General features: G+C 32.8%; 1 long non-coding RNA gene across 1 annotated transcript; it reads right to left on the minus strand.

The window, feature by feature from the left end:
- Window positions 1-275: 275 nt before the first annotated feature.
- Window positions 276-18,533, minus strand: LOC127540823 (uncharacterized). Its single transcript, XR_007948290.1, has 3 exons — window positions 18,454-18,533; window positions 5,060-5,113; window positions 276-392 (listed from the first exon to the last, which is right to left on the minus strand). It is a non-coding gene; the product is annotated as an uncharacterized LOC127540823 (long non-coding RNA).
- Between the last annotated feature and the right edge of the window lie 205 nt (window positions 18,534-18,738).

Genomic DNA, 18,738 nt, shown 5'->3' on the forward strand with positions numbered 1-18,738 from the left:
GGACTTAAAGCTAAATACGCAGCTAGGCTTATCTCTCTAAGCTCCTTGAGATAAGAAACTGTCTCACTTGTCTAATGTACCCCAAACTCTGAAAACTGTGCTTGACACATGAATAATTTTTCAATTATTCATCTTATAATTAGAGCCAGCAGAATTCATAAAGAGACATAATCCAACCCCTAATTTTACACATAAGGCATATTAAATGACTTGGTCATCTAATGTGGGATTTCTGGGATATAATGAAGTTGGATTAAAAACAAACCTTAATTTTCTAAGAGAAAACCATGAATTGTCTTGTTGATTTTACAATCATAGAAGTAGATCTTTGGACTCCTCATCCCGCTGATTCATCTATGTGGTTTTTCATTTCCTCTAGCCAATAAGGACATCTGTTATTGAAAATATATACAAAATCCACCAATTGTGATTAAATTTGATATCCTGGTTTAATTCAATGTTATTGTGTAAACATAATATGTATGTTAATCATATTGACTCCTATTGAGAGTTAATATATAAATTCTGTTGTTGGTTTAACTACTCAATCTCACACTGTGTTGACAGAGCCAAAATAAGGTAGATTTTGTAATTACAAGGCTAACAAAGCTTATTCTTGTGAGAAAAGGGGAGTTGAGGGTAATAGTTGACTAGAATAGCTAATAGCACTAAACAAATCAAAGAATAGACAAATTCATCTCCATTTTATTTGAACTCTTGTTATTTCCGTGTATGTGTGTGTGTGATGTGTTTGGGCAGGCAAGGTGGATCCAGTCACAGGCCTAGAGTCAAAAAGACTCATCTTCCTCACTTCAGATCTGGCTTCAGCCACTCACTAGCTGTGTTATCCTGAATAAGTCACTTAATTCTGTTTACCTCAGTTCCTCATCATTAAAATGAGTTGCAAAAGAAAATGGCAATTCTCTCCAGTATCTTTGTCAAGAAAATCCTCAATGGGTTCATGAAGTGTCAGATACAACTGAAATAGCTGAAAAACATATCCATGATTGTATACTGAAAAACCCAAACGATAACCCAGCAGCAGAATAAAGTGCTTCACTTAGAATCAGCAAAAACTGAGTTCAAATTCTAGCTCAATCATTATTAGCTATGTGACCCTGGGCTTTTTTTGTGCCTCATTTTCCTCATCTGTACAACTAGGATCATTTGAGCCTTACAAGGCTTTTGTAAGGCTCAAGCAAATTAAAATGCCTAAAACTGTTTTAAAAACTTTAATATGCTAGAAAAAAAATCTATCAGTGTTCTTAATTTCATGTACAACTATCATCTATAGGGGCATCTAGGTGATGCAGCAAATAGAGTGCCAAGCCTAGAATAAGAAAGATTCATCTTTTTCAGTTCAAATCTGGCCTCATTCAGGATGAGTTGGTGTAGAAAAGGGCAAATCACTCCAGTATTTTTGCCAAGAAAATTCAAAAATGGAGTCATGGCATGACAGCCATGACTGAAACAATATATGTATGTGTATACGTATGTATGTTCATATATCATACATAGATCATATATGCCATATATGTGAGGGTATGTATGTGTGTGTATGTAAAATCTCACATTTTACCCCAGGTGAACAATACCAATGTATTTGTGATTGGGACTTGCCTACTTCAAGGGAAAGAAGCACATTTTTGAGGAGATGAAAGGAAGGAAGGAGTTTGGATTGTTATGACCCAGCTATATTGTTTTTTTTTGTTTGTTTGTTTTTTGGTTTGTTTCCCTATTCACTCTATACTACATTAACGTAGAGGATATGGCCTTCTTCTATAAGATATGGTTCTTGATATGATTCATCACTTAGGAGAACAATACTCAATAACATTGATCTCACGATCTACCTCAGAAAAGGAGTTTTGAAAGAAAGACTGAGGGAAAACCCTTTGGACATGTGAGAAAATATATTTTTCCTTCATCATTTGTATTTTATTTCATAAATTTACTGTACTTTTATTCATATACATCCTTAAAACTCAGCAGTCTTTAGGGTGATCTATGTATTTACTATATCATGAAAAATCGCTTTATGTGGATTCATCCACTGAAATTTCACAGAATCACATCATTTGAAATAAATAATTGCTAAACTCCCCTTTCTTCCTGCCCTTTCCCCAACAGTACTAATTGTTTACTTCAATACATCAAGGATGCATTATTTAGTCACTTTGCTTAGGTCTTTCACTAACTAACTACTTGAAAAGTGCAACTGTTTCATGCCTTAATGGACAATCTTTATGAATTACTACAGTTCAAAAGACTAATGGTCAAATTCCTAATTAAAGAGCTTTTTAAAACTTAGCCCTTCTGAGCTATATATTAAGGACAAACAGTTCATCAATGTGCTCATATTCAAAACCTTTCTAGTTGTGCCGAATATGCAAAGAGTTATTTTTTCCCTGGCTGACATTCCAAGTATGTACTTAGGGTTACCCATCACACACAATGAACAATCAAAAGTAGGTCTTTAATGGAACTCATCCAAGATTATAGTAATTTGTAGTACCAACTAAAGCCACAGGAGGGTAGTCTTTCCCCAAGGAAAAAAATAAGGATGACTTTCAGCATTATAGTGCTACAATTAATATTTAATATAATATGTGTTGATTGAAGCTGGGATTTATGATATTCTTCTTGATTAGCCACAAATCCATATACACTGTGCTGTATCATAATGTTAATGAGGACAAGCAGAGATCAAGAGCTTTATGACTAGTGATATCAACAGGCACATGTAAACTTTCTGAGTAACTAGGATCTCCTGTCCAAAAAGATTATCTTTTCCTGCTACTACACAAATTTGATAAAGAATCTTTAAAGATTTATTGAATTTTTGATGGGTTAATTAAGTGGACAAACCTAATAGGTTTTGTTATTTAAATTAAAATGTGTTTTTTTTCCTTTTTCCCTTTAAATGTAAACACAAATTTCTTATTCAATCAGATAATAGTTTTATATTTGTGATATTGCTTGAATGAATATAGTATTAAAGAACAATGGGGAGAGAAAGTGCCCATAATTGTACATTCTTTTGCCAGCTTCTAATAATTTTGAAAAGAGCCACAGAGGATTTCATTTCTTTCTTTCTTTCTTTTTCTCTTTTCTTAATGGGATACGCTAATTCCACCCTGTGAAGACAAGTCTTAGGAATAAGAAATGATTCATAGTATGATGCTGAAGGCTTTATATCTCTACTAAGATTCTTGACTATATTTTGTAGTGCCAAGATAAAATGTCAAATAATTTTAAATTGGCTATAAGAAAGTTATTTATCTGGCAATTATGTTGTGTTTGGTGAAACCAGCAACTGTGCATTTCACACAACCAATCTTAATCTATTCCTTTTCATCTGACTTGGTTTATAATTATATGTAGCAATTGTTCTGTTGATATATGATTTTTCAAAATGTTAAGTGCTCCATTAACAAACGTTGCCAATTTGTTTTACTTGTATATTTGCATCTTCTAGAGGTAGCAACTTTTCTCTTTCTCTCTCTGTCTCTGTCACTCTGTCTCTTTATCTCTGTTTCTCTGTTTCTCTCTCTGTCTCTCTGTGTCTCTGCCTCTCTATTTTTCTCTTTCTTTCTCTGTTTCTCTGTCTGTCTGTTTCTGTCTCTGTTTCTCTCTCCCTCTGTCTCTGTCTCTGTCTGTCTCTCTCTGTCTCTCTCTCTCTGTCTTTGTCTCTGTCTCTCTCTCTCTCTCTCTCTCTCTCTCTCTCTCTCTCTCTCTCTCTCTCTCTCTCAGATAGAACCTGTGGTTTCACTGTGATAAAGGGAACATTTAAGGAGAACATTCCCTTTATTAATTCAGGTGGTTATCTTTGGTTGTGTAATTTATCCTCACAGCCTGGGACCATGAGACTTAAGGGACTTGTTCAGTATAAGAAAGCTTATATGTTTTTAAGCAAAGTTTAATGTTTCCTGACTCTGAGGTTAGAGCTCTAGGAGAGACAGCTAGGTGGTGCAATGGATAGAGTAATGGGCTTGTAGTGGGGAAGGCCTGTGTTTAAGGTTGACCTCAGATACTTATTAGCTATGTGACCTTGGACAAGAGACAGTTACCTTTTGTTTACCCCAGTTTCCTCATCTGTAAAAGGGATAATAAAAAACACCTGCTTCTAAGGGTTTGTGAGGATTAAACAAGATAGTCATTATAAAATACTTAGCATAGTGTCTTGTATATATTGAGTGCTATATAAACATTAACTATCATTAATATAATCATCATATAATCTTCTCACAAACTAATGAAATAAAGTCTCTTGTAAATTAGTCCCATCTCTATAAAATCTTCAGTTTAGCTGCATATATCTCTATGTATGGACAAAATAAAAATATATATATATATAGCTGTTTAGAATAATTAAGTGTTCTGCTTTAGCATTAGAAGACTTTGGTTCTGATTCCATTTCTTTCTACTTAGTTGTCCTGGACAAGTCATTTAACTTATCTGGATCTCATTTTCTTTCTCTGAAAAATTAGGTGATTGTACTAGGGAAACTATTATACATTTTTTCCATTTTTAAAATCCAAATGCCTTTCACCTCCTGTGACATTTTGCACTGGAGAAGCTACCTTTTTTCTTTCTCCAGCTTCTCTAATTAAAAAAGTCTGAAATACATTTAATGGGGGCACAGGGAAGGAAAAAAGGAGGGAATGGATAAATGGTAACAGCCATTTTCTCATTTGACTATTTTGGGCTCTGTTCACTTACCAGGCCAGAAAACAATGAACTTCACCAGGGACATCTTTGCTTCACTCCTAAAAGCAAAGCACTGGGAAAAAGTGGTTGCTTAATTATCAGCCATTATCTCTTTTTCATTTACACAGAGATGAAGCAACATTCCTCCTTTGTCTTTTACCTTCCTTCTTCTTTCATAGCTAGGGGCACTTAATTTAACTGTAGTTATAGTAGTCTGATAAAAAAGAGTTTATGTTGTCTCATGTTTCAAGTAGATTTCCAAAAGCTTTTTCCAAAGCCTATTTAAATTCAAGAAGAGAGAGGGAAAAAAAAGCTTCAGGGGGATTCACACATATCAAAATAGACTCACTGTGAGACATCTGGGGGCTTCAGCATCCTGTAACTTCCACTTAGCAGTAGACACCTGTTAGGATCAATTAGAGTATTTAAAAGCCAATACAGGGTGGTCCTGTTTTAGCATTCTTAGTGCAATTTTGAAATATACTGCACTAAAACTTTTTGGACATACTATAATTTGAGCTGATGTTTTAAATTGTCAGTAGGTTTCAATTCAATACAATTTGGTTAGGGATTATTTTTTTTCATCTCGGCCTGTGATTTCCTTGGTGTAGTGAATTCATGATAGGAAAACTCCTCCTACAGAAGATCTGCAAGTACTCTTTAATTTATAGACTTGTAAAGTAAACAAGAACATTGAACTTTGCATCCATCTGCCCAAGGTCCAATGACCTTCTGCACCAAAAGTGGTACTTGCACCAAGCTCTATCTTAGTTTCAATCCATTATACCTTTTTCCTTGCAATTTGTTTAATTAAGGTTGACAAAAAATTCAGTGATTTAGTATGCACCTTCATTTTATTTCTATCAGCATGGCTTCATCTCCCTGATATCATGATGCTCTTCCAACATACAGGACAAACAGCCTTAGAACAGTATATACTTTAAAGCGACTCTGGCACTGAAACGCTAACTTCTTTTGTCTGTAAAACCTTAGGCAATTATCCTTTCTGAGTGTTAATGTTCTCATTAGCAAAATGGGAAAAATATGATCATATGATCAATTTAAGAGAATTTGGAAAGAAACCACTTTGGAAATTTGGGGGACCAAAAATGAGACATCATTTTCATATTTCCACCCTTTTATTAACATTTCTGTCCGTTAGCTAATAAAAGGTTACTGTGGTAAACACAAATACAGCCAATAAAATAATAAAATGCAACAACTATATGGAAAAATATTAGAAAAAAAATTAAAAATACCAACAATTCCAGGACACTGATTTGAAGAATTAATCAGTCATGCTATATGTGACACAAGCCATTTCTATTTTGCTGGATCATTTGGAGGAAGATACTGTGTATACTCCAACAAAAAAAAAAAGACAAATTGTATTTGTGAGATAGAAGATAGTTTAGAAAGTATGAAGTCCAACTCTCCATTTTAAGAAAACTGAGGCCTGCAGATGCTGAGTAACCTCTACTTGAATTATGTCATTTCTGAGTAAAAAAAAATCAATATAATACTATTTCATAAATAGTGTTTACATATTGATTAGAGAAATACAAATTAAAACAACTCTGAGGTATCACCTGATACCTCTCAGATTGACTAAGATTACAAGAAAATATAATGATAAATGTTGGAAGGGATGTGGGAAAACTGAGATACTCAGGCGCTGTGAAATGATCCAATGATTCGGGAGAGCATTTTGAACTGTTCCCAAAGGGCTATCAAACTCTGCATACCCTTTAACCCAGTAGGGCCATTACTATGTCTATATCCCAAGGAAATCATAAAGAAGGGAAAAGGACCACATGTGCAAAATTGTTTGTAGCAGCTCTTTGTGTTGTGGCAAAAAATTGGAAAATGAGTAGGTGCCCATCAATTGGGGAAAGATTGAAAAAGTTGTGATACATGAAGGTAATAAAATACTATTGTTCTATAAAAATGAATAAACTGGTTTTAGAAAGGCCTTAAAAGATTTACTCAAATTGATGCTGAGAGAAACAAGCAGAACTATTGTACACAGTAACAACAAGAATGTGCAATGATCAACAGTGAAAGGCTTGGTTCTTCTCAATGGTTCAGTGATCCAAGGCAATCCCAATAAACTTTAGATAGAAAATGCCATATGCATACAGAAAAACAATTATGGAGATTGAATGTAAATTAATACATGATATGCTTATTTCTTTTTTTCTGTTATTTTTCTCTCCCATGGTTTTTCTTTTTATTCTGATTTTTCTCTCCCACAATGATTCATAAAGAAACTTACATTAAAAAAGCTAATATACATGTATAACTAGAGAAAAAAAACACAATAAAAGTAGTATTTAAGAACCTAATGTTTGGGGCAGCTAGATAGCACAGTGGATGGACACAAGTTCAAATCTTGTCTCAAACACTGGATGTGTCTCATTGGCTAGTTACTTAACCCAGATTGTTCCCTGATCCCCCAAAGAAGAACCTATTGTTTAAGGGACTATGCTTGATTCTGGGATTATAAAGACAAATTAGCCTTATCCATGAGAGACTCATCATGCAATAGGAGGAAGGAAAAATATATATTAATATCATGATGCTCCAATCAAAAACAAGATAAATACAAAAGAAAAAATTGGACATATGTTATGATTAATTTGGGTGAGAGATTGCATTTATTTTGGGCATCATGAATATAAATAATATCATAAAGATTTTTTAATGACAAATTTTGAAAAATGATTAAATTTTGGGGATGATGAACAGAAGAGAACGAATGATGATTTTAAAATGATAAGTTTGGGTGCACTGGGGGTAAATGACTATTTAAAAAAATAGGGATGTTGAGTGAGGGTAGAGTTACAAGTAAATATAAGAGGAAAGATATAGAATTCAATTCTATAGGCCCTAAATTTCAAAAGCCAAAACAACATTAATTTTGTGTTGTCCGTATGAAAGTTTAAAATACAATACTGAATTCCTTTTGAATGAGATTGGATGAAGATACTGATTAATTGTTCATAGAGCACAATTGAAATCAAGGGAGGAGATGAAATTACCAAGAATACATAGTCTGGTGGGGAAAAAAAGATGAAAGAATCTAGTATGGAATTCTGAGGAAAATCTTAGTTCAAATAAAAAAAAAGATTGAAGAGTAAGCAACAAAAGATAAATGATTAGAGAATGAAAAGAATAAACCATCACGACACAACAGCATAAAAAAACAAAAATTAAACATCATTGATAATGAGAGACTTGCCCAGGAGCAAAAGCCATATAGAAAACAGAGAAGATGAAGATGAGAAAAAGAAATCATTGGGTTTTGAGATATGCAATCACAGAATCTCAGCATTGAAAAGGACCTGAGATGTCATCCAGTGCAAGTCATCTCTGACCTATAACATGGCTGAAAAATGGCCAACCAATCCCTGCCGGAAACCCTTCAAGGCAAAGAGAATCTAATGCCTTCTGAGAGAACCTATTGATGTAGCCTTTCTGAAATATGTCACTCTACATGTTTCCTATTTCAACTAGTATAGTGTCAGGTGAAAATTTGACAGTATACCATTTGAGTCTTTATTCAAGACATCAAATAAAATATTGATTAAAAGAGTCGATATTTAAAACCTACAACACTCTATTAGAGACCATCCTCCTAATTGGCATTGACTTATTTGCAACAAATCATTAGGACTACTCATTCTGAATCTACATAACTGTGCTGTTTTACATAACGGTGCTATTATTTAGGCTATTTCTCTTCATCATGTTAATAAATATTTTAATGCTTTTGGCCAAAATTTGAATATTTATATCATTTTACTAATCTATCAGTTAAATTATAGTGGGGTGGGGAGAGAATTTGATCATTTGGGCATTAATTATTCTTGATAAAGCTATATCATCTTCTAAGTATTATCTTTTCCTGCTTTAAATTACTCCAATATATTATCTTGATTTCCCCTCAAGATTGTCTTATACTAAAGAAATCTCAGGTCTAGTTTGAAGTAAAAATATTTTATAACATCTTGAAATAGGAAATTAAACTGTATGATTGAGTGTGTGTGTGTGTGTGTGTGTGTGTGTGTGTGTGTTTTAAGGTTTGTATGATTCTCATCTCTATTATAAAACTAATTTATCTAAAACACTCTTAAAACCAGTAGTGAAATCTTAGCTCAGAGAGTACTTTATTAACAGGTAGGTCAGTGTACTACATGATTTGTAAAAATGAACATTAGTAATAAAGCAAAAGCACATTATATTGGGGAAAGGAAAAAAAAAAAAAACCTTGTCGTTTCCCTCTTTCATTGACTGGAAATTGAGAAATACAAAAAAGCTCTACAAGTTGATTATGTACTCAAACATGTATGTCTCTTTTTAGAAGCGACCAAGGCTACATATGTTGAACAACTGGCATTTAAAATACACAGTGTTTCAAAAGAAAGAATCACATTCAAGAGAGCAAAGGTTTCTCACAGAACGAATTTGGAATGTTACATATTTATTTGATTTGAATTTTCTTCTTTCAGGTATCTTCCGCAAAGGTCAAAGTACATTTTAAACATGTCTTTATATTATTGACTCTTCAAATAACACTGACAAATATGCCCCCAGACCCATCTATTGAGGAAAAAAAAGGGAAAAAAAAGGGGGATTATATTACTCTTGGAGAAAAAAAAAAGGCCCTGCCATTCTACTACTATTATCTACAATTTGCATACTCAATTAAGACCCAAATCCCTCTTAGAAAACAGATTTCTACTAATTGACTTCTATGATTTTGGGTAATTTCCTATCACATATGTCATAGATAAATAATAATGAAATACCTATAGATAAACAAGAGTTGAAAAATGATTAACAAAAGATCCTATACATTTGAAACTGCTTCAAGTTGTCTAAAATTTAAGTATAATTGTCTAGATTAAAAATAAGTTATTGTATTTCTGTACTCGAAGAGTAAAACACTAAAATTTCTGGAGTATCATTATGTACACTTTTGGTTGATTCCTTTATTGGTAAGAGAGAGAAATAATTACAAGTTAAAATACGAAGAGAACAGATTGACATAAATTTGTGTTTAAAACTAGTCAGGAGCTTATAGTCACTGCAAGCAGTAGAGTTACAAAAATTGTTCTTAATGTCATCATCTCCTTGTGATGCTTCTATAAATAAAAAGTCACACTGGAAAAAAAATCTTATTGACAGTATTTTTGGGAACCTGTAATTAACACATCATTCTCAGCATCTTTACCTTTATCCCACATGACTGAGAAATTTCCAAAATGTACATTATAATATTATAAAATATGTGTCCAAAAATAGTCATTAGAAATGAAGGTGATAGGAAATATGTTCCTTCCCTCATTTATGCATGGTTATAACATATGTCTAATACAGGCCATTTGGCAGAGAACCTTTGGTGCTACATATCAAATTATCAGTGAAAGACTTATAAATTATTCTACTTACCCGCCCAGATATACAAAATGATATAAAGAGATATATAGCATTAAAGTCCAACAAGTTAATCACACAAAAAAATCAATTACTATTAAGTTAATATACAGTTTCTAGGTTTGAATCACAACTCCATTGTTTACTGAAAGTTAACATGAAATAGTAGATTAAAATCTTAGTTTTGAATAAGGACAAGGTGACTGAACTTCCCTCCTCACAATCTCCCTACTCCATTAGAAGAATAACTGGCTAGACTTATCTGTCAGTTTGACCCAGTCTATGACTAATTAGCCTAGATAATATAAAGTTTACCTCAAGATTTATGGAACTCAAATGAAAAAAATAAATATAACATGTTGTGTATGTGTCTATTCACACACACATATATATGTCTATAGCATTACATAAATACGATGTATTATGAATTATGCGACCTTATTAAGTTTCAGTTATCTTATCTGTAATATAAAGGAACTGGGTTCAAGGATCTCTAATACCCTATGAAACTTTAACTACTGTGATTTTAGATTTCAAATGAGACAGTTTTTATTTCTTTAGAGGAAAATAACTTTTATTTTCTTATCAGTAAAATTGTGGGAAACAAATGCCTCCTAACCCACCTAAGTAACAGAAGCTTGGGGGGGAAAGATCTAATTGATTTAATATGGTAGTTTCTTGTTTCTTCTCCCTGGTTAAATAATGAGATTAATACTGATAAAAGAAGATATTGTACTTATGATCCAAGCTAAATATAAATAATAAAGATAATATATTTTAGTTTAATTTTCCATAGTATATTTCTTTTGATGGGTAAAGTGGATAAAATAGACTTGATAAAAAATTCTTTTCAAAATGGATATATTCGAAGATAATTTTTTGGAATCCCTGTTTCCTATTCTATAAATGAATGCACAAACACTGCTATTGAAACATAATTCTATTGTCTATGGCTTCCTTTCCCTTTTTTTTTTTTTTAACATATTCTGTTATCTGGCAAGAGTAATAGTATAATAAAGCAAGCAAAATAGGATAGTAGTGACATTTTACATAAAGATAATTAATTAATCAATCATAGGAAAAAGAGGTTTCTTAGCACCTATTAGGCTATTCCATTTGTCCCCTGGGGGCTGATGTAGGATTCCTCATTGCAATATGTTCTCTGTTTCTTTTTCAAGAAGAGCACCAATAAGTGTCCTGTTTGAAATATCAGAATATCTCTTTCTGATATTTCAGTGCGCAAGACTATGAAATACTATTAATATTCATTGTGGCAATACTTTTATTGTTACCACGGTCAGAGATCATTCTAAAGTGTTTTTGTTATGACTGCTAATAAAGAAATCAGTGGCTAGAAAGCCATTTATTAGTTGGATGAAAAAGTCTGCACTTTGATATGATGAAGGCTGGTTATAATGCTGTGGCATTCACAGGTTTTTTTGATGAAAATATGCAAAATATTTTTCACATCAGATACTGCAGAGCTTCATTCTAGCAGAGCTCTATATAATGCAAAACTCACAAATATTCATTTGCTGAAAACACAGTGGTAAAGAAGTCTGTCAAAGGAAAACTGGAAGCAACTCTAGAAGCCTCTGAAGGGCAAAAGGATGGCATATATTCATAGTTCAGAAGGGTGAAAATGAATGGGGAAAGTCAAAGATCTGATTCTTAAGGAAAGGCATTTTTGAATAATACACAAAAGAAGGGAATTTTGCCTAATGCTGATTGATATATTCCAGTAGAGCAGAGATGGAAGATTGCTTCAAGTTCATGTCCCTATTTTTTTTCCTCTGGAAGTCTGACTTTCTTACATATTCCACCATTAAGAATTTCATTTAGTGCTTAGTCTTTCTGATCACTTTGTGTAATTCTTCTTGTCTTTTTTTTTTTTTTAAGCTACCTCATAGTTTGATAATAGCTTAAAGTAAAATAAATATTTTAATTTCTAGCCTAGGTTTTATTTCACTATGATCAGTGTACTTTGAATGATTTTTAAAATCCATATGATTCCATATGTATTTGAACTTCTTAAAATATGAATATATTTGAATTTGTACAAATGTTCTGTCAAAGCAAAATCTTTAACAAAATATGTAGAATCGTGTCCATAGTTCCTGGATATCCAAAAAGATTTGCTCTGAATTCACTTAGAACTCAAATAAAACAACAACTGTTGCCAAATACATTGCTTTGAGATAAATTATTATCTTTATATCCTCTCCCCTCAAAATGAATGCTATACTAATATGTTAATCTCTAATATCAGTTTTCTGCCATAAAATGCATCCCGAATGCAAACCAAAAGAAATTTCAATAATCTCAGGAAAGGGAAGAAACAACAAAACTCAAAACAAACATCTAGTACTCCTCATGAATATATTCAGGATTCTTCTATTAAGTGCCTATGTAAAAGGGGAATAAGGTACTATGTTAGACATTGAGGATGCAAAATTCAAAATGAAACATTCTTTACCCATAAGGAAAGGAAGGGAGGAGACAAGGATTTGTTCAGCATTTATTATAGGCCTTTCACTGAATTAAACACTTTGCAAATATTTTATTTGATCCTCATGACAATCCCTTGAGGTAGATGCTATTATTATCCCCATTTTACAATTGAAGGAACTAAGGAAAACAGAAGTAATCTGACTTGCCCAATATCACATAGCTAGTATCTGAAGTCAGACTTAAGCTCAGATTCAGATTGCCGACTCAGCAGCCCAGCATTCTATCTACTTGCTACAAGCTGCCTCAAAAAAGGTTAATCTCCAATCCCACTCTCCATCCCTGGGAGAGTACAATGCATAAGAAAGAAGTAGAGAATGAGAAAATTAATGATGGATGATGAATAGCAACCCAAAGTTCAGTGGAAGCTTCATTGAAACATAATTCTATTGTCTATGGCTTCCTTTCCCTTTTTTTTTTTTTTAACATATTCTGTTATCTGGCAAGAGTAATAGTATAATAAAGCAAGCAAAATAGGATAGTAGTGACATTTTACATAAAGATAATTAATTAATCAATCATAGGAAAAAGAGGTTTCTTAGCACCTATTAGGCTATTCCATTTGTCCCCTGGGGGCTGATGTAGGATTCCTCATTGCAATATGTTCTCTGTTTCTTTTTCAAGAAGAGCACCAATAAGTGTCCTGTTTGAAATATCAGAATATCTCTTTCTGATATTTCAGTGCGCAAGACTATGAAATACTATTAATATTCATTGTGGCAATACTTTTATTGTTACCACGGTCAGAGATCATTCTAAAGTGTTTTTGTTATGACTGCTAATAAAGAAATCAGTGGCTAGAAAGCCATTTATTAGTTGGATGAAAAAGTCTGCACTTTGATATGATGAAGGCTGGTTATAATGCTGTGGCATTCACAGGTTTTTTTGATGAAAATATGCAAAATATTTTTCACATCAGATACTGCAGAGCTTCATTCTAGCAGAGCTCTATATAATGCAAAACTCACAAATATTCATTTGCTGAAAACACAGTGGTAAAGAAGTCTGTCAAAGGAAAACTGGAAGCAACTCTAGAAGCCTCTGAAGGGCAAAAGGATGGCATATATTCATAGTTCAGAAGGGTGAAAATGAATGGGGAAAGTCAAAGATCTGATTCTTAAGGAAAGGCATTTTTGAATAATACACAAAAGAAGGGAATTTTGCCTAATGCTGATTGATATATTCCAGTAGAGCAGAGATGGAAGATTGCTTCAAGTTCATGTCCCTATTTTTTTTCCTCTGGAAGTCTGACTTTCTTACATATTCCACCATTAAGAATTTCATTTAGTGCTTAGTCTTTCTGATCACTTTGTGTAATTCTTCTTGTCTTTTTTTTTTTTTTAAGCTACCTCATAGTTTGATAATAGCTTAAAGTAAAATAAATATTTTAATTTCTAGCCTAGGTTTTATTTCACTATGATCAGTGTACTTTGAATGATTTTTAAAATCCATATGATTCCATATGTATTTGAACTTCTTAAAATATGAATATATTTGAATTTGTACAAATGTTCTGTCAAAGCAAAATCTTTAACAAAATATGTAGAATCGTGTCCATAGTTCCTGGATATCCAAAAAGATTTGCTCTGAATTCACTTAGAACTCAAATAAAACAACAACTGTTGCCAAATACATTGCTTTGAGATAAATTATTATCTTTATATCCTCTCCCCTCAAAATGAATGCTATACTAATATGTTAATCTCTAATATCAGTTTTCTGCCATAAAATGCATCCCGAATGCAAACCAAAAGAAATTTCAATAATCTCAGGAAAGGGAAGAAACAACAAAACTCAAAACAAACATCTAGTACTCCTCATGAATATATTCAGGATTCTTCTATTAAGTGCCTATGTAAAAGGGGAATAAGGTACTATGTTAGACATTGAGGATGCAAAATTCAAAATGAAACATTCTTTACCCATAAGGAAAGGAAGGGAGGAGACAAGGATTTGTTCAGCATTTATTATAGGCCTTTCACTGAATTAAACACTTTGCAAATATTTTATTTGATCCTCATGACAATCCCTTGAGGTAGATGCTATTATTATCCCCATTTTACAATTGAAGGAACTAAGGAAAACAGAAGTAATCTGACTTGCCCAATATCACATAGCTAGTATCTGAAGTCAGACTTAAGCTCAGATTCAGATTGCCGACTCAGCAGCCCAGCATTCTATCTACTTGCTACAAGCTGCCTCAAAAAAGGTTAATCTCCAATCCCACTCTCCATCCCTGGGAGAGTACAATGCATAAGAAAGAAGTAGAGAATGAGAAAATTAATGATGGATGATGAATAGCAACCCAAAGTTCAGTGGAAGCTTCATAGAAGTATTAATATCTTATGAAAATTTCCAATATTATATCTTATTTTGTTTTTCTTGTACGTGATAGGGTACCTATTTGATTAAATATGAAAACATATGTTAATCTCATAATAGACTGCCTCATTCGTTAATCAATCTATCATAATTTAATAATTACCTACTATGTGCCGGACACTGTGTTTAGCACTGGCAATGAAGATATCTTCTAACTGGAGTTCTTAAATAAAATTCTTGATGACATTAGAAGGGATTTTTTTATACTGATTAGACTTGATGGCTTCTGGTTTCTCTTCAATTCTTTAGTTTTGTATATCTGTGATAAACTCTCTCTAAATCACAATATAGGACATGTTACAACTAATCTCATCTGTTATGGTTTAACTCTTGGTAGCTTCTATTTCAAGCAAGGTTATTTGGTGAATTTATTTTTAGATATGGCAATTTATCTTAGAGTGAAAACTGGTATCCAAGTCTAATCCATTACTCTACCACTTGCAAACTCCTTGACAGGAATCCTCTGGTCACATAATTTGTATTTTTCTCAGCACCTAGGATAGTACATTGACATTTAATAAATAATCAACCAAGGTTTGTTGGTTGATTGAATAATTGCTATTGAAAGTGAAGAAGAATCAGAAAGCATAAGCAAAATGTAGTTTCAAAATATATTAAAAAGGAAGCATTAGGACCCCATCTAGTTAAGAAACAATTTTAAATCCAGAAAATACAACTATTGTTTTTTGCAGCAAGTGAAGATTTTTAAAAAATGCAAGTTGTTTTTCCTATAAATTAATGCCACCTTTGTTATGATAGCTATTTATTAATAATCCACTATACTTTGATTTAAGAAATAAGTAGTGAACAAAAGAAATATTTCTCAAAATGTGGTCATCTCAATCATCACCACTGCAGCAGCGGCAGCTGCTACATCCGCAAAGTTACAAAATAATAATGTGAAATGATTTTAAGCCGCATAAAACAGGTAGTTAGATTCTACTCACATCCTTTATTTTCTCTATGAGAAATGAAGCCATTTTAAGAAGCATATATTAATATCTTATTACAAATCTCTCAAAAGAGGAAAAAAAATTTAAAGAATGTCCTGAAAATTGTTAGAATTTTCAAATCTTACTCAAGCATGGGGCATATTATTAAAGTAATGAGAATGTTTGCTCATGCTAATGTAATTGGTTCTAATCCAAGCCAAACCAGTAGACAGCCATTAAGTATCTGCAATGGCACAAAGTTATCCTAGGTACAGAAAGCATAAAGATAAAAATAGAATAGTTTATGCAGTCAAGAATCTATTCAAGTTCATGAGTTTGTTCAAGACAACTTGAGAATTGAGAAGGTAATAATAACTAAGCTTCCTATAGGATATGGCACATGAACCTTGAGATTCAATAAGATAGTTGTAGAATATTTCATATATGACAGCTGGAATGTGCAAAAACACAGAAGTGGGAAATTGAGTTCAGAAAATAGCAAATAGGTTCATTTACTTGGAACATAGATTGAATGAAGGAAAGATAATGAACAATAACCTTAAAAAGGAACCTCTAAAATCATACTATGAGAGAATTTTAAAACTGACCCAAGCATTTTGTATTTTTCCCTTAAAAGAATGGGGATTGTTGAAGTTCCATACATTATTTTTAGAACTTATTGTTTTACAAATTATACATTTATTTTTAGAAGTTATAAATACATGCATATATGTACACATATATACACATACATACATGTTATGCATACATATATGCTATTGACAATGTCAATATGGGCTCTATATCATGAGATCATTTTGTTTGATTTTGTGTGTGTGACAGACTCAATAGTTTAGTGAATAATATGGAAATCTCAGAATAATTATATATATATTTGCTTTTTTTTGCTGAGGCAATTGTGGTTAAGTGACTTGCTCAAGGTCACACAGCTAGGAATGTTAAGTGTCTGAGACCAGAGTGGTCAGACTTCAGGGCTGGTGCTCTATCCACTGCACCACCTAGCTGCCCCTAATATTTTTAAAAGTTGAAGGAAATGCTAAATGTCAATGAGAGGTTTTTATAAATAAAGATGCATTTTTTTCTTTTTTAAACTCATTTTAATTTTCCCCTCAAACAATGCAATATTTTATTAACATTCTTTTTTAATTTTGATTACAAATTTGATATAGATTACACATGTGACATCATAAACTATATTTCCATATTATCCCATTTGTAAAAAAAACCCACATTTTTAAAAAGAAAAAGTAGAAAGATTCTTTTCAAGTTTAAGATCTAAAATCTAGCCATTTTGAAGTTCTGTTGTTGTTAAATTAGGAATCCCTTGTCCAGATAATCATCACAACAGGAAGGCAATCAAATACATAGTTTAGGACAGTCGTTTTTACAAGCATTCTAAATGGGATGATAAAAAAAAATCATTTTCAGGGAAACAAATTTGAGAAGACCTCATATCTTATTCTCATAGTACTTTAGGAGTTACCAGTATTACTGTCGACATGAAGAGACTATATTTATTATGGCTCTCAAGCATTACTACTGCCTTTAGATAATCTATGATAAACTGATTTGTATAACCTCTTTTTTAATTAAATATTTTGCTGGCTTCATCAAAAAAGGTTTATCTTCTTAAATATACTTATTTTTTTTTAAAGTCCTTGTAAAGTACCATGGGCATTTGGTAAGGTTGGCAAGCTTTTGGGTTTCCAAAAAGAATTGACATTGCCAGAGCCAAATTCATAAAATATTTCTCATGCCACAGATTAGTTCTGAGCCATTTTGCAGCCCTGGGAAGTCTATACCATAAAGAACACTTCCTTTCATTCCAAACCCATTTGCATTTTATTTGTGCCTCAAAGGAGGAACAATCCAAACTGATTAGAATCCGCAGACGCTGTGCATAATGAAAAATTAATTGCATCAATCTTTTCACTGTAGTGGTCTTAACAACTCATTTTCAACTGGTCATTTTTCCACCTGCTCACCAGGGCCCAGGCAGCTGAGGCAAGCATATCTCTGACATTTACTGAATACCAATGAAGTTAAGGTCACTGGTACATCATGCATGTAGGAACAGAGCATTCTGAAAGAGATGTAAGCTGTTTTGACTAGTAGAACTAGTATGTGAGAATAGAGGACAAATAAATCCTTTTGATGAGAATCTAGCTCTGTTTGAATAGACAGAAAAGCAAGGAAGGGGAAAGTCTACATCTCCCATAGCAAAGGTTAGTTTAGCTTCCCTTAATGAGGGTTGTGCTTGATGTGCTGTTGACAATGGTCATAAATCAGGTTTCACATGCTAAAAGGGATAGTGATTGGTATGCCCGATAAGGACCACCGCACAATGCATATTCATCAAGACTGTTTTTGCTATTGATAGCAGAGTTGTTAAAATTTGGTAAATAAGATGATTAGGCTCAGTGGCCTTATAGTGCTATATAAAAGAACAATTTTCACTGACCTCAAACCTTTTTACCCAACTATATTGATTGCTATATTGACCAAGAGATGTAGTGGGAAGTTCCAGCACTTTAGATGGACTTGGTAGATTTATGACAAGTACAAGAGAAAGACAGGATAAAAAGTCACCGATGGGTCATAATGGGCATTGTTGGGGAGCACAGAGACATATTTAAAATCACTGAAGTTTAGGCTACACAGGACTATACTAATGTGATAATTTGAAAATTCAGGGGGTTTCTCTCCAAGAGACTTGTACTATACATTAAATCATTCAACCCTGTTT

This window comes from Antechinus flavipes, chromosome 6 (assembly GCF_016432865.1).
Source record: "Antechinus flavipes isolate AdamAnt ecotype Samford, QLD, Australia chromosome 6, AdamAnt_v2, whole genome shotgun sequence".
Classification (NCBI taxonomy): Eukaryota; Metazoa; Chordata; class Mammalia; order Dasyuromorphia; family Dasyuridae; genus Antechinus; species Antechinus flavipes.